This window comes from Rhinoraja longicauda, chromosome 30, assembly GCF_053455715.1.
Source record: "Rhinoraja longicauda isolate Sanriku21f chromosome 30, sRhiLon1.1, whole genome shotgun sequence".
Classification (NCBI taxonomy): domain Eukaryota; kingdom Metazoa; phylum Chordata; class Chondrichthyes; order Rajiformes; family Arhynchobatidae; genus Rhinoraja; species Rhinoraja longicauda.
In genome coordinates, this window is record NC_135982.1 from 14589557 (window position 1) to 14606924 (window position 17368).

The window sequence follows — 17368 nt, forward strand, 5'->3', positions numbered from 1 at the left end:
TTATCTAAACAATGATAGGTTACGAGAAGGGGAGGTGCAATAAGACCAGGGGCTCTTTGTTCACTCTTCCATGAAGGTACATAGGCAAGTGTGGCAAGCATTTAAGAAGGCAAGTGATATATTATTATTTTTAGCCAGAGCGTTTGAGCATAGGAAGAGGGATGTTTTACTGCAATCGTACAGTACCTTGTACCCAAGGTCCCTCTGTATATCAATGATGTCAGTAACTGTATACTTTCCCCTTACATCCAACCTCCGAAATTCCTTCCAAACACCTCATGCTTGCTCAGATTAAACTCCATCTGCCATTTCTGCAGTTCATCTATATCTTACTGTATCCTCTGGCAGCATTCTCTACTGTCCATAATTCCAATCTTGGTATTGTCTGCAAACTTACTAACTAACCCATCTACATTCATGCCTGCCACGTATATATACCGCTGTGGTGGGTGCGGTCATCGCGGAAATCAGGCCAGACGCCAGGTGAGTAGTAGATATACTTTATTTCCTAAGGCACACAAACACCGCACTCAAGAACTCGTGAGTCGACACACCAAAACCTTTTATAGTCCCAGACCACCTGACCCAAGGGAACTGACCCAGGAAGTGACCTAATCCCTCCCGTCCACTGAGTGCCGAGTGGAATGACCAAGGGAGTGGCCTAGCCCCTGGGCGCTGCCACAGGACCCCCCCCCCCCAAGAACCGAAGGCACGAAACGGCCAGCCCGCGTGCGCGCCACGGCGGGCGCAGGAACCGGAACCACCCCGCCAGGGGAAGGCACCCGCGGGAACTCCGGGGGTGAGGGCCGGGACGCGGGACGACCCCGAGGGCGAGGCTGCGCCAGTAGAACCGGCTGGCTAACGTCCACGTGCGCCGGCTTCAGCCGCAAAAGAGACCGTCTCAGGACGACCCCCCATGTCCAACACGAAGGTGGCAGAGCCCCGCTCAAGCACTTTGAACGGTCCCTCATAAGGCCGCTGAAGGGGTGTCCGATGGGCATCCCGACGCAGGAAAACAAAAGGACAGTCCCGCAGGGCGGAAGGGACATGTGACCGCACCGAACCATGGCGAGACGTCGGCACTGGCGCCAGCGAGCCCACCGTCTCCCGAAGGCGTTGCAGGGCGGCCGAGGGCTGTTCTGCCTGACCCTGGGCGGAGGGAACGAACTCCCCGGGCACCGTCAGCGGAGCCCCGTACACCAATTCCGCCGAGGAGGTGGCCAAGTCCTCCTTGGGGGCGGTGCGGACACCCAGTAAAACCCATGACAACGCGTCAACCCAGTCCGGGCCAACGAGCCGGGCCTTCAGAGCGGCCTTGAGCTGGCGGTGGAAACGCTCCACCAGGCCGTTCGCCTGCGGATGGTACGCTGTGGTGCGGTGCAGGTTAACCCCCAGCAGTTGGGCCACGGATGACCACAGCTCGGAGGTGAATTGCGGCCCCCTGTCGGACGTAATGTCGAGCGTCGCACCCCCAGTGCCACAGGGAACGTCCTCCAACCTCAGGCCCGAAACGGCGGTACGGTAGGCGGACATCTCATTATCGGACAACTGTGCCGCCGCCAGGGCTGAGTAGTCGATGCCATCGGCCACTTGCCGGACGCCGTGGACCGCGGGTCGAGACAAGGCATCGGCCACCCGGTTGTCTTTACCCCCGATGAAACGGATGGAGGTAGTGTATTCCGAGACGTAAGCCAGCTGCCGCTGCTGGCAAGCTGACCACGGGTCGGACACCTTGGCGAACGCAAAGGTGAGGGGCTTGTGGTCCGTGTATGCAGTGAAAGTCCGCCCTTCGAGAAAATAGCGGAAGTGGCGGACCGCAAGGTAAAGGGCAAGGAGCTTGCGGTCAAAAGCACTGTAGTTCCGCTGTGCGCCGCTGAGGTGCCTACTGAAAAAAGCGAGAGGCTTCCAACACCCATCCGTGTGCTGTTCGAGCACCGCCCCAACCGCTACTTCCGAAGCGTCGACCGTCAGGCTGGTTGGTGCATCAGCCCGTGGATGCACGAGCATCGTGGCCGCAGCCAAGGCTTCCTTGGCGTGTTGGAACGCCGCCACCGCATCGTCGGTCCATTCGACCTCCCTGCGCTTGCCCGCCATGAGGTGGAACAGCGGGCGCATGATCCGGGATGCAAATCCGGACACAAATCGGTGGTAAAAGGCCACCATCCCCACGAACTCCTGGAGGCCCCGCACGGTGGTCGGGCGTGGAAACTGGCGCACCGCGTCTACCTTGTTCGGGAGCGGCAGCGCCCCGTGCGGGGTCACGTGGTGGCCCAGGAACTCGATGGATGACACCCCGAAACGGCATTTGGTGATGTTGATGGCAAGCCCATGATCGCTAAGGCGTTGGCATAGCTGGCGGAGATGGGCAAAATGCTCCTGTCTCGAGCGGCTCGCCACCAAAATGTCGTCAAGGTACACGAACACGAATTCAAGGCCACGGCACACACAGTCCATAAGCCGCTGAAAGGCTTGCGCAACGTTCTTGAGTCCAAACGGCATGCGGAGGAATTCGAAAAGGCCAAATGGCGTCACGATTGCCGTCTTGGGGACGTCGTCGGGGTGGACTGGAATCTGGTTATAGCCACGCACCAGGTCGACCTTGGAAAATACCGTGGCGCCAGCCAGGTTTGCAGTAAAATCCTGAATGTGAGGGACCGGATACCTGTCGGCGATTGTGGCATCGTTAAGCCGGCGGTAATCCCCACAAGGATGCCAACCACCGTCTGCCTTGGGGACCATATGGAGCGGGTACGCCCACGGGCTGTCTGAGCGGCGCACGATCCCCAGTGACTCCATAAGGCGGAACTCCTCCCGAGCGAGACGGAGCTTGTCCGGTGGAAGACGCCGTGCCCGGGCGTACAAGGGCGGGACAGTAGCGGTTATATGGTGCACCACCCCATGCTTCGGGGCGGCGGAGTGGAACCGGGGGTCCAGAATATCGGGGAATTTGGCCAGAATTCGTGAGAACGCGGCGTCCACGGACGACAGGGGCCCATCAGGACGCACGACCGGGTCACCCAAGCGGAGGAAAATGGGCTGCAGAGTGACAGAGTGCACTAAACGCTGCCGCTTAACGTCCACGAGCAGGGAATGTGCCCGTAGGAAATCCGCACCCAGCAGCGGCTGGGACACATCCGCGATCACGAATGGCCACGAGAAGCTGCTCGCCCCGAAGTTGAGGGACATCGTGCGCACCCCATACGATCGGATCGAAGTCCCGTTGGCTGCGGCGAGGAGGGGACCGCGGTTGCCACTGCAAAGGTCAGCACGCGAAGGGGGAACAACGCTCACCTCCGCCCCGGTGTCCACAAGGAAACGAGCCCCGGAGCGGCGGTCCCACGCAAACACACGATGAATCTGACCGGCTGCCGAAGCAATCACTGACGGCCAGCCTCTGCGTTTCCCGGGAACGAACAGGGCTGCCAGCATTGACGGGCCGAAGGGCCCCACCGCCGATGGAAGTAGCACCAGCCCCCCCTGCTGGCTTCCGTGAAAACGGTCGGCTGTGCGGGCCGTGTGGAGGAACTGCCGGCAGGCTGCGCGCGGCCCCCGGGTCCGACCACCAGCGACCTCCGGTGGCTGGGTGGGGGAACTGCAGGCGGGCCGTGCGAAAAAGACGCGCCGCCGGCTGGGTGAGCTGCTGAAGCCGGATACCGTCGGGAAGGCTGTCGGGGAGCGGTAGTGATGCGGGCGATCGAGGCTCCTACCTGCGGGTAGTCGTCGGCCGTCGGATGGGCTTCCAACGCGTCGAGGGCCAGGTGACGGGCCATCAAGAGCTCATCGGCGCGCCTGCCCAACGCCTGCATGTTGGTGAACGGGTCGTGGAGGAGCTGCTGGCGGAGATCGGACGGCAGCAGCATCAGGTAAACATGTTTGAAGAGGAAACCGGGCTCGTAGTCGCCCAGCAGTGCCAGCATGTCGGCCAGTAGTACCGACGGGCGGCGGTCACCCAGGCCCGGCATTCGGAGGATCCGGGTTGCCAGGTACTTATCGGTCGCCGGGGGGTCGCGGAGGAAGGGTCGGACCAGGCGCGCGGTGGCCGGGTCGAGGGCACTGACCACATGAAAGTACTTAGTAGCGTCGGCAGTTATGCCCCGCAGGGCGAACTGTGCCTCGGCCTGGTCAAACCAGAAGTCGGGGTCCTCGGTCCACAATGGAGGCAGCCACACCGACACGGCGTGGAGAGCGGCGCAGGCGGCAGGGTCCAGAGGCGGCTGACTGGAAGAGTCGGGTATAACACATATAACATATAACAACTACAGCATGGAAACAGGCCTGTCCGGCCCTACCAGTCCACGCCGACCATTCTCCCTGACCTAGTCTCATCTACCTGCACTCAGACCATAACCCTCCAATCCCCTCCTATCCATATACCTATCCAATTTACTCTTAAATAATAAAATCGAGCCAGCCTCCACCACTTCCACCGGAAGCCCATTCCATACAGCCACAACCCTCTGAGTAAAGAAGTTCCCCCTCATGTTACCCCTAAACCTTTGTCCCTCAATTCTGAAGCTATGTCCCCTTGTTGGAATCTTCCCCACTCTCAAAGGGAAAAGCCTACCCACGTCAACTCTGTCCGTCCCTCTCATAATTTTAAAAACCTCTATCAAGTCCCCCCTCAACCTTCTACGCTCCAAAGAATAAAGACCCAACCTGTTCAACCTCTCTCTGTAGCCTAAGTGCTGAAACCCAGGCAACATTCTAGTAAATCTCCTCTGTACCCTCTCCATTTTGTCGACATCCTTCCTATAATTTGGCGACCAGAACTGCACACCATACTCCAGATTCGGCCTCACCAATGCCCTGTACAATTTCAACATTACATCCCAACTTCTATACTCGATGCTCTGATTTATAAAGGCAAGCATACCAAACGCCTTCTTCACCACCCTATCCACATGAGATTCCACCTTCAGGGAACAATGCACAGTTATTCCCAGATCCCTCTGTTCCACTGCATTCCTCAATTCCCTACCATTTACCCTGTACGTCCTATTTTGATTTGTCCTACCAAAATGCAGCACCTCACACTTATCAGCATTAAACTCCATCTGCCATCTTTCAGCCCACCCTTCCAAAAGGCCCAAGTCTCTCTGTAGACTTTGAAAATCTACCTCACTATCAACTACTCCACCTATCTTAGTATCATCTGCATATTTACTAATCCAATTTGCCACACCATCATCCAGATCATTAATGTAAATGACAAACAACAGTGGACCCAACACAGATCCTTGGGGCACTCCACTAGACACTGGCCTCCAACCTGACATACAATTGTCAACCGTTACCCTCTGGTATCTCCCATTCAGCCATTGTTGAATCCATCTTGCAACCTCACTATTAATACCCAACGATTTAACCTTCTTAATCAACCTTCCATGTGGAACCTTGTCAAATGCCTTACTGAAGTCCATATAGACAACATCCACAGCCTTGCCCTTATCAATTTCCCTGGTAACCTCTTCAAAAAATTCAAGAAGATTAGTCAAACATGACCTTCCAGGCACAAATCCATGTTGACTGTTTCTAATCAGGCCTTGATTATCCAAATAATTATATATATTGTCCCTAAGTATCTTTTCCATTAATTTTTCCACCACAGACGTCAAACTAATAGGTCTATAATTGCTAGGTTTACTTTTACAACCTTTTTTAAACAAAGGCACAACATGCGCAATGCGCCAATCTTCCGGCACCATCCCTGTTTCTAATGACGTTTGAAATATTTCCGTCATAGCCCCTGCTATTTCTGCACTAACTTCCCTCAATGTCCTAGGGAATATCCTATCAGGACCTGGAGACTTATCCACTTTTATATTCTTCAAAAGTGTCCGTACCTCCTCTTCTTTAATCATCCTAATTTCCATCACTACTCTACTTGTTTCGCTTACCTCACATAATTCAATATCCTTCTCCTCGGTAAATACCGAAGAAAAGAAATTGTTTAATATCTCCCCCATTTCTTCCGGCTCAGCACATAGCTGTCCACTCTGACTCTCTAATGGACCAATTTGATCCCTCACTATCCTTTTGCTATTGACATATCTGTAGAACCCCTTGGGGTTTACTTTTACATTACTTGCCAAAGCAGCCTCATATCTTTTTTTCGCTTTTCTAATTTCCTTTTTAAGATTCCTTTTACATTCTTTATATTCCTCAAGAACCTCATTTACTCCCTGCCGCTTATATTTATTGTATATCTCCCTCTTTTTCCGAACCAAGTGTCCAATTTCCCTGGAAAACCACGGCTCTTTCAAATTATTATTCTTTCCTTTCCACCGAACAGGGACATAAAGACTCTGTACTCTCAAAATTTCACCTTTAAATATCCTCCATTTCTCTATTATATCCTTTTCATAAAACAACAATTTCCATTTCACTCCTTTTAAATCCTTTCTCATCTCCTCAAAATTAGCCTTTCTCCAATCCAAAATCTCAACCCTTGGTCCAGATTTGACCTTCTCCATAATGATATTGAAACTAATGGCATTATGATCACTAGACCCAAAGTGCTCCTCAACACATACCTCCGTCACCTGACCCATCTCATTTCCTAACAGGAGGTCCAACACTGCCCCTTCTCTGGTAGGCACCTCTACGTATTGCTGCAAAAAACTATCCTGCACACATTTAACAAACTCCAAACCATCCAGCCCTTTAACAGAATGTGATTCCCAGTCTATATACGGAAAATTGAAATCACCCACAATCACCACTCTGTGCTTACTACTAATATCTGCTATCTCCTTACATATTTGCTCTTCCAATTCTCGTTCCCTATTTGGCGGTCTATAATACACCCCTATAAGTGTTGCTAAACCTTTCTCATTTCTGAGTTCCACCCAAACAGCCTCCTTAATCGAGCCTTCTAGTCTGCCTGCCAAAGCACTGCTGTGATATCCTCCCTGACAAGCAATGCAACACCCCCACCTCTTGCCCCTCCGATTCTACCTATATTGTTGGTACCTATATGTACCACGACCTCTGGCTCAGACACATCCCGGACACTGGCACCAGGGAGGCAAACCACCATCCGGGTCTCCCGACTGCGTCCACAGAAACGCCTATCTGACCCCCTCACTATAGAGTCCCCTATTACTACTGCTCTCCTCTTCCTTTCCCTACCCCTCTGAGCAACAGGGCCGAACTCCTTGCCAGAGGCCCGGGCACCGTCGTTGCCCCCAGGTAGGCTGTCCCCCCCAACAGTACTTAAACAGGAGTACTTATTTCCAAGGGGTACAGCCACCGGGGTACTCCCTAGTCCCTGCCTCTGTTCCTTGCCCCCCCTAACAGTGACCCACTTGTCTACCTCCCGTGGTCTAGGAGTGACCACCTCTCTGTAACTCCTATCTATAACCTCCTCACTCTCCCTGATCAGACGGAGGTCATCAATCTGCCGCTCCAGGTTCCTAATACGGTCCCTTAGGAGCCCCATCTCGTCACACCTGGCGCAGATGTGGATGTCTGGAAGACTATCAGACTCCCAGATTCCCCACATCTGACACCCAGAACAAAAAACTGCCCTGGCAGTCATACTCTCCAAACAAAGCCCCGCGCTCGGTTACTAAACCTACCGCCCGGCCGCTACTCCAACCGCCCACCCAAAAGAACTGAGTGATCTCCTGGGAGAGGCGAAAAACCGGATAAAAAACCCAGGCCAATTTGGGAAAAAATCCGGGAAATTCCTCTCCGACCCCAAGCTAGGCGATCGAAACTAGTCCGGGAGATCACACAGGTCTTACTCCTTACTATCCCCACACACTACTTCCCAAGCAACACAGCTTGGTGCTGCTTGCTGCTTGCTACTGCTTGCTGCTACTGCTTGCTACTGCTGCTTGCTGCTGCTGCTACTGCTGATTGCTGATTGCTGCTGCTGCTGCTACTGCTGATTGCTGCTGCTAGTAGCGCGTTCGGGTCCATCGCGACTTGCGAAGGAAAATCGGAGTCACCAGTGTAGTGGGTGCGGTCACAGCGGAAATCAGGCCAGATGCCAGGTGAGTAGTAGATATACTTTATTTCCTAAGGCACACAAACACCGCACTCAAGAACTCGTGAGTCGACACACCCAAAACCTTTTATAGTCCCAGACCACCTGACCCAGGAAGTGACCTAATCCCTCCCGTCCACTGACTGCCGAGTGGAATGACCAAGAGAGTGGCCTAGCCCCCGGGCGCCGCCACACCACAAACAATAGAGGTTCCAGCACAGATCCCAGCAGAACTCTATTGGTCGCAAACATCCAGCCTGAATAATGGCTTTCCACCACAACCCTCTTTCTCCAATGAATAAGTCAATCCTGAATCCATATGACTAATTCACCATGAATCCTGTGCATCTTATTATTCTGGATCAGCCTACATTTGGGGGACATTATCAAAAGCCGTACTAAAATCTATGGAGACAACATTGACCTCCTACCCTTATCAATCATTGATGTCTCTCAAAAAAATGGATCAAGTTAGTATGATATGACCTTTCACATACAAAGCCATTTTGCGTGCCCATAATTAGCCCATTCTCTTCCAGATGAGAATATATCCTATTCTGAAAAATCTATTCCAACTTCTTCCCTCCCACTGACGCGAGGCACGTGGGCCTATAATTCCCTGGATTATCGCTATTATCCTTCTAAAATAAAGAAATCATTGAACTATTTTCTAACATTATTCACAATAGCAACATTTTGTCCTCCAAAGTTTCTTTGACTCTTCATTGTAGATAGGAAAACATGGTCTAGAAATGAAATTGCACAGCAGGTTTTTAATACATTTTTCAATTGGCTTCCAAGATGAAAATTAATTGGAAAATGGAATTAGGTTCCTCTTAATCTTGATCAGGTACATCTCTGTACCACAAAATATGCATGAGTGACATCAATGCACATGCAGAATACAATTGGTAGCTCACCTGTGAAACTGAATTATACATGCAGTGTGAATTACTTGCAGATTTGTTAGGAATGACTTGGAGATTTTTTTCGACAGGGTTGAAGCTGCTGTGTGGAATCTTAGTGATTGTGAGATCACAAAAGCCTTTTATTATTGCTTATTTCAGGTGGTTTAATTGTAGTCTCAGTGAGTATAGAGAAACAGAAGAGTAGCCAAGTGGCTCTGGCTTTTCCTGCAGAGGATACTAAGAACAAATACAGCCCTGCTGCAGGTCTTCTGGAAGGCCAGCTCCTACAACTATTCGAGGAACAGTACAATCAGTTTAGGATTTCCAAGGCAGGTATAGCAAGCAGAGCTGCAGCACACCATATTTCAAGGTTCAAGGTCTTTTATTGTCACGTGTACCAATTAAGGTGCAGTACAATGATATTCGATTCACCATACAGCCGTACTAAAAAAAGCAACAAGAGACACACTACATAAAAGTTAACATAAACATCCACAGCAGATTCCACATTCCTCACTGCGATGGAAGGCAATAAACCAATCGTCTTCCCTTTTCTATGAAGAACTAATAAATCTTCCAAACATAGGTTACCCTCTATATCACAAGTTCAATCAAGTTTGAGCTCCTGATTTTAGGAATGGGAAAGCACAATTGTAACCTCAAAAAGGGTAACAAAGAGCTTAGTGGTAAAACAGCATCTGCAGTTCCTTGTGAATTCATTAGTTTCATTGGACAATCCCATTCTATTAGTTCAAGGCATCGAGAGTTTGTGCCCTCATGAGCAAGACTTGCCACCATTTGGGCTTGGAATAAGATGTGTCAAGTCCTCACATTGCTACACTACTACCCGCAATGAACATATGAGGTAAGTGGGAATTTGTCATTTCTCCTTGATAGCAAGTGGCATGATTGCCCAGTTCCTCAATGTACACTCTGGAATCAGTGTTGACAAAAATAAATTAAACCAGACACCTTAATACTGTTGCCAACTGCTTTCTGATCATCTGCTATCATCATGAAAACTCCATATTCTATGGATCCACTGTCACTTTTAGAAAGTGGGGCATTAATTGTTTTGGCTCGAAGAGCCAAATGGCCTCCTCCTGCACCTGTTTTCTATGTTTCTATTTTTAATGTAATGTGCTGGAGGGCACATTGCTGAAATGTTCTTACAGACTTGAAACTTCTGCTAGTGGTAGAATTCAGAACCATACAGCAGTAACTGTAGTTGCCAGCCAGCAGACCTTCAACTGTAGCATAGAATCATACAGCACAGAAACAGGCCCTTCAGCCCAACTAATCCATGCTGATCAAGTAGCCCACCTAGGTTAGTCTCATTTGGCCGTGTTTGTCCCATTCTCCCCTTTCCCAAGCCCTTTCTATTAATGTACCTGTACAAATGTCTTTAAAATATTATAATACTGACCACAACAATTTTCTCTGGCAGTAGAAACAAAGAACTGCAGATGCTGATTAATACACCAAAGGACACAAAGTGTTGGAGTAACACAGCAGATGAGGGAGCATCTATGGAGAACATGGATAAGTGATGTTTGAGTTCAAGACCCTTCTTCAGACCCTGTCTGATGAGGGTCTCGACCCGAAATGTCAACTATCGATGTTCTCCAGAGATTATTATGGCCATTGCTGTCACCTTGCATGTACTGTTCCAGCTGTCACTCTGCCTCATGCTCTTGGTTCATCAAAACAGCACTCCCGTCTCACTGCCAAACCCCAGCATATCGCGCTTCAACATAATGCCGATCATGCCCTTGTGCAACTCGTGTACATCTCCCTGTTTGATAACACTGACTAACGCCCTTTCATACTGCCCTGTAAGGATAAAAGGGAGGGATTGTTGGAATTGTGGGAAGAACTGAGGTATTCCTCTATCTTGTCATGAATATGGGCAGCATTTTGTTCCATGGGAATCGAACCCATTCTGCGCTAAGCTAAATATGTCTCGTTTAGGTGACACACAAAGTCAACAACGAACACCTGCAGGACATTTTTTTTGGTGATTGGGACACGTTTTGAGGGGAAATTTACAGATCATAATAGTTAACTATGTAAACAAGTGTATGTGACTAACTTCATATTTCTGCTATTAGACATGATACAAAAATGCCGTAAACTTTGAATCTGTAGAACAGTCTCTTGCTCAACTGTTCTCCTTGTCAGAGAAAGTTATTGCAAATAAAGCTTTTACTCACACCTCATGTAAATTATTCCGACATCCCTCTTGAACTTCTCCATTCCAGGAAAAAAATAGAGCTAGCGTTTCTAGTCTCCCCTCATATGGAACAACTATATTTCAGGCAACATCTCCCCTGCACCCTCTCCAATAGTATCACATCGATAGTGTGACCAGAACTGCATGCAGTACTCCAGCTGGTGTCTGACCAATGTCTTATGGAATTGGAGCATAACCTCCCTTCTCGTGTATTCAATGTTCCAACAAAATGAAGGATACCATTCCACCAGCCTTCTTAACCATATTATCTACTTGCATTGCAACTTTCAAGGATGTTTGGACTTGTACACGGTCTTTCTGTTCCCCATTACTCTCCAGGAATCTACCATTCATGGTGTCACAAAATGCTGGAGTAACTCAGCAGGTCAGGCAGCATCAAGGAGAGAAGGAATGGGTGACTTTTCGGGTCGAGACCATTCTTCAGTCTGAAGAATGGTCTCGACCCGAAACGTCACCCATTCCCTCTCCTAGATGCTACCACTCATGGTGTATGCCCTAGCCTCATTAATGCCCTTAAAATGCATCCATTCACATTTAACTGGATTAATTTCATCTGTCATTTTTGTAATATGTCAATATCACCTTGTAGCATAAGATGACATTCCATACCACCAACTCCACCAATCTTCAATTTCAATTTACAAATTCAACTTAATGACCCATGCCTCCTACAGTCACATTCAAAACATTCACTCACATTCAAATCATTCACGAATTTTAAAGCAAGATCTCAACATCAATCCCTGTGCAACACCTCTGGTCACAATCCAATCACAAAACAACCACCTAACATCATTTTCTGTACCTACGTCCAGGCCAACGTTAGATCCAATTTGCCCTGAATACCAGGGGCCATAATCCTTTCGACCAAACTCACATGAGGGACCAACTAGAGGGCAGGCCATCCTAGACTGGGTATTGTGTAATGAGAAAGGATTAATTAGCAATCTTGTTGTGCAAAGCCCCTTGGCAGCAGTGACCATAATATGGTGGAATTCTGCAATAAGTTGGAGAATGACACAGTTAATTCAGAGACGAGGGTCTTTGATGGTATGAGATGGGAATTGGCTAGGATAGACTGGCAAATGATACTTAAAGGGTTCACGGTGGAGATGTAATGGCAAAGATTTAAAGATCGCATGGATGAATTACAACAATTGTTCATCCATCTGGCATAAAAATAAAACGGGGAAGGCGGCTCAACCGTGGCTAACGAGGGAAATTAGGGACAGTGTTAAATCCAAGGAAGAGACATATAAATTGGCCAGAGGAAGGAGCAAATGGGAGGACTGGGAAAAATTTAGAATTCAACAGAGGACAAAGGGTTAATTAAGGGGGACTAGAGCATGAAAGAAAGTTTGCAGGGAATATAAAAACTAACTGGAAAGCTTCTTTAGATATGTGACGAGGAAGATTAGTGAAGACAAATGTAGGTCCCTTACAGTCAGAAACAGGTGAATTTATAATGGGGAAACAAGTAAATGGCAGAATAGTTAAACAAGTACTTATTGGTTCTGTCTTCACTAAGGAAGACACAATCTCCCAGAAATACTAGGGGACCGAGGATCAACTGGGAGGAACTGAAGGGAATCCACATTGTCAGGAAATGGTGTTAGGTAAACTATTGGGACTGAAGGCAGATAAATCCCCCGGGACTGGTGGTCTGCAGCACAGAGTAAGTACTCAAGGAGGTGGCCCCAGAAATTGTGTATGCATTGGTGATCATTTTCCAACGTTCCATAGACTCTGGATCAGTTCCTGTGGACTGGCGGGTAGCTAATGTGACCCTATTTTTTAAGAAAGGAGGGAGCGAGAAAACAGGGAATTATAGACTTACATCAGTAGTGGGGAAGATGCTTGAGCTGATTATTAAAGCTGTAATAGCAGTACATTTCAAAAAACCTTTGACAAGGTCCCACACAAGAGATTCGTGTGCAAAATTAGAGCACATGGTATTGGGGGTAGGGTATTGACATGGATATAGAACTGGTTGGCAGACAGGACACTGAAGACGATATCTGCATATGTGGCACTGAACCACAAACTATGGAGCACCTATTGAGATGTCCTCCATTGGAGCACGAATGCAAAGCTGAGGGCCTCGCAGAGAACAATGATATTGCTAAGAGTTGTGTTCAGTTTTTGCTGAAACACAATATCTAGCATGTGGTGGACACGATAAGAAGAAGGCAGACAGGAAGCAAAGAGTAGGTATTAACTGGTCCTTTTCAGAATGGCAGGCAATGACTAGTGGTGTGCTGCAAGGCTCAGTGCTGGGATCCCAGTTATTTACAATATATCGTAACGATTTAGACAAGGGGGTTAAATGCAACATCTCCAAGTTTGTGGATGACACAAAGCAAGGTGGCAGTGTGAGCTGAGAGGAGGATGCTATGAAGCTGAAGGGTAACTTGGATAGGCTGGGTGAATGGGCAGATGCACTATAATGTGGATAAATGCGAGGTTATCCACTTTGGTGGCAAGAACAAGAAGGCAGATTATTATCTGAATGTTGTTAGATTAGGAAATGGGGAAATGCAACGAGACCTGGGTGTCCTTGTACATCGGTAAAGTAAGCATGCAGGTAGAGCAGGCAGTGAAAGCAGATGGCATGTTCGCCTTCATAGCGAGAGGATTTGAGTTTTGGAGCAAGGAGGTCCTACCGCAGTTGTACAGGGCCCTTGTGAGACCACACCTGGTATATTGTGCGCAGTTTTGGTCTCCTAATTTGAGGAAGGACATCCTTGCTTTTGAGTGAGTGCAGTGTAGGTTCACCAGGTTAATTCCCAGGATGAAGGGACTGACATATGATGAAAGAATGGGGTGACTGAGGTTGTATCCACTGGAATTTAGGAGAGAGGATCTTATTGTAGAAACATAAAATGATTAAGGGATTGGACAGACTAAATGTTCCCATTGTTAGGTGGCATCCAGAACCAGGGGGTCACAGTTTATGAATAAGGGGTAGGCCATTTAAGACTGAGACAAGGAAAACCTTTTCACCCAGAGAGTTGTGAATCTGTGGAATTCTGCCACAGAAGGCAGTGGACGTCAATTCACCGGATGTTTTCAAGAGATAGATATAGCTCTTAGGGTTAACGGAATCAAGGGATAGGGGGAAAAAATCAGGAAAGGGGCACTGATTTTGGATGATCAGCCATGATCATATTAAATGGTGGTACTGGGTCGAAGGGCCGAATGGCTTACCCCTGCACCTATTTTCTATGTTTCTATGAGGGACCTTGTCAGAGGCCTTACTGAAGTCCATGCAAATCACATCCTCTACACTACTGTCATCAATCCATTTTGTTACCACTGAAAAAAAATACAGATCGATCAGACAGGATCTATCTTGAACGAATGATCGTTCCAATTTACTCCAAATGATCATTAATCCTGTCCTCAATTTTTCCCCCTAATAATCTCTCTCTTACTTATGTTAGGCCCTCAGGTCTGTAATTACCTAGATTTTCCCTGCTATACACCTTGAAAAGGGAAACCACATTTGTTGTCCTCCAGTCATTTGGTGACTTATCGTGGCCATCGAAAATGTATACATCTCAGTCAAAAGCCCCAGCAATCGCTTCTCTTTCCTTCCATTGCAGTTTAGGATAAATCTCACCCAGCTCTGGGAATATATCCACCTTTAAACCCTCTAAGGCATTAAATACCTCCTCTTCATTGAGGGAGAATTGTATTAGAATTTTACCTCTCCAACTGTAAAGCCTGCTTTATTTGGGAATACACATTACAAATATTCATTTAGGACCTCATCTATATCTCCTAGATCCATAAACTGATTACCCCAGTTGTCCCCGATTGGTCCTACTCTTTTGCTGGCTAATCTTTTGCCCTTAATAGACTTAAGTGCCTTTGGATTTACTTTAAGCCTGCCTGCCAGTAATATTGTGACCTCTCCTACATTTTGTGCATTCCTATTTTCCTTTTAACAGTTTTCCTATACTTTTTATACACTTGATGGGTCAGCCCTGTCATTAGGTCTCCACACTTGCCATATACTTAATTTTTCCCCTCTTTACCTGGCCTTCAAAAACTAGAAGTCCCTGCACTTGTTACCCTTGTCTTTCACCATTACAGGAACAAGATAGTTCTTGGCTTTCACCATTCCAGGAACAAGATAGCCCTGGAGTATTGTCATTTCTGCTGCTAATGTAGAAATAGTTGATGTAGACTTACCTGCAAAATATGTTCCCTGTCTACTTTTGTCAGTATTGTCTAATTTTAATAAAATTGACCTCCAATTTAAAAACATTATTCCTGATCCATTCCCATCTTTCTCAATAACTTTATCAATTTACAGAGTCATGGTCAGTAGTTATCCATGCGTTTAATTGATTATCTTTTCCAAATGATCACAAATTTATGGCAAGAGGCAATTAAAAAACAAATACCTTTGAAAGTACAGTGTATGTGAGAGATTACAATGCTTCCCCATTCGCGAGGGAAGGGAACCCATTGAACGCGGTTCAGGTTTTAATTAGTCTAAGGAGAAGGTCCCTGGAAGAGGCCCGCAACAGAGAAGACTTCGCACTTTTAACACTTCAAAGCCCAGCATCATTCATCCAACCCAAAATCAATCCACGAAGAACATAGAAACTGCAGACACTGTACTGAAATCTTGAGCAAAAAAAAAAGACTACTGGAGGAGCTCTGAGGGCCACACTGCATTTGTGCAGGAAAATGGAGTGTCTATGTTTTGGGTCGAGATCCTTATCAGGCTCACCAAACGTCGTCTGCCCATTTCTCTCCATAGATGATGCCCGACGAGCTAAGTTCCTGCAGCACTTTGTTTAAAATTAAAGCCACGGATGTTGGTATCACCGCAAGCAGAGAGGCACACGGGTGAATAACGATCGCCGGCTTTGGACTTTACCACCAGGGAGAACCAGCGCCGAATCAAAGCAAGGACGGCCGGCACACGGGGAGGGGTAGAAACTGGAAGGCGACGGCTTCGGTCCGGTGCGTGGGGGGGGAGGGAAGGAAGGAGGGATGGCGAAATATGCTGGCCGAGGGACGGAGGTGAGTGAGGGATGGGAAGATTATGTCGAGTGGCTGGTTTATAATGGAGCGGTTCCGTTATAAACCGCATCCCCGGAGTCGCGCTGCGACGAACTCCGGCGCGGCCGCCCCATCATCTCAGCCAGGCACGTCCGACTGCCGATCCCCCTCCCCCCCCCCCTCTCTCTCTCCCCCCCCCCTCTCTCTCTCCCCCCCCCCCCCCTCTCTCCCCCCCCCTCTCTCTCTCTCCCCCCCCCTCTCTCTCTCTCCCCCCCCTCTCTCTCCCCCCCCCCTCTCTCCCCCCCCCCCTCTCTCTCCCCCTCCCTCCCGCCCCGGTGTCGGGGCTGGAGGAAGGGAGGCGAGGAACGATCGCACGTAATAACGCGCCGCTGACCCATTCTGACCCCCGCCGACGCCGAACACTCCAACTCCAACCCCAATCCCGCTCTTCTTCACGGCGGCCCTGTATAATAATGTCTCGGCACCGTCTGACAATTCGAGGGACCTACCCGGTAACGCTAAAGAGCCGCTCCGGGCCGCTGCGTGCTCCGCGACTCCAATCGACTCGACACCCCTAACTGCAAAACACACTCCGTCCTGCGCTGAGGCTGAACGCACGTGTTCTAGACGCTTCCCTCAGGGGGGCGTGGCCGGCGCGGCAGCCCGACGCACGTGCGCATTGGCGCCGCAGGTCACCAGGCTGGAAAGTGGGCGCTTGTCGGGTTTCGCACAATCGCGTCGGACCCGGGCAGGAATATTCTCCATCATTCTCTCCAATATTCGGCCCATCGTGACCAAAAATAGAGCCAGGCATAAGAGGGTGATATAGCGGTAGAGTTGCTGCTGCCTTACCCCGGTTCGATCCTGACCAGTCACGGGTGCTGTCTGTATAGAGTGTGACCGCGTGGGTTTTCTCCGGGTGCTCTGGTCAAAAAGACGTGCAGGTTTATGGATTAATGGGCTTCGGTTAAATTGTCCCTGGTGGGTAGGATAGCGTTAGTGTGGGGGTGATTTCTGGCCGGCTCCAACTCAGTGGGCTGACCGTTTCCGCGCTGTATCTCTAAAGAAAGTAAAGAATATATAAGAGGTTACAGGTGCTGGAATCTTCAGCATAAAAAAATGCTGGAGGAAGTTTCAAGGAATAATCGGCATGGGCCGAAGGGCTGGTTTCCGTGTTGTATGACTAAATCAGTG

At 48.8% G+C, this 17368-nt stretch overlaps 1 protein-coding gene across 12 annotated transcripts in view; it reads right to left on the reverse strand.

Moving 5' to 3' along the window:
• Positions 1–16813, reverse strand: part of tmem269 (transmembrane protein 269) — a 78571-nt gene extending 61758 nt beyond the window's left edge. For 5 of the 12 annotated variants that reach the window (XM_078425656.1, XM_078425655.1, XM_078425658.1 and 2 more), the window contains exon 1: positions 16684–16813. The gene's annotated coding sequence lies outside the window, so the exon portion shown is untranslated. The remainder of the gene's footprint in view (positions 1–16683) is intronic. The other 7 variants (XM_078425667.1, XM_078425668.1, XM_078425661.1 and 4 more) reach the window with 5 other exon arrangements.
• Positions 16814–17368: the final 555 nt, after the last annotated feature.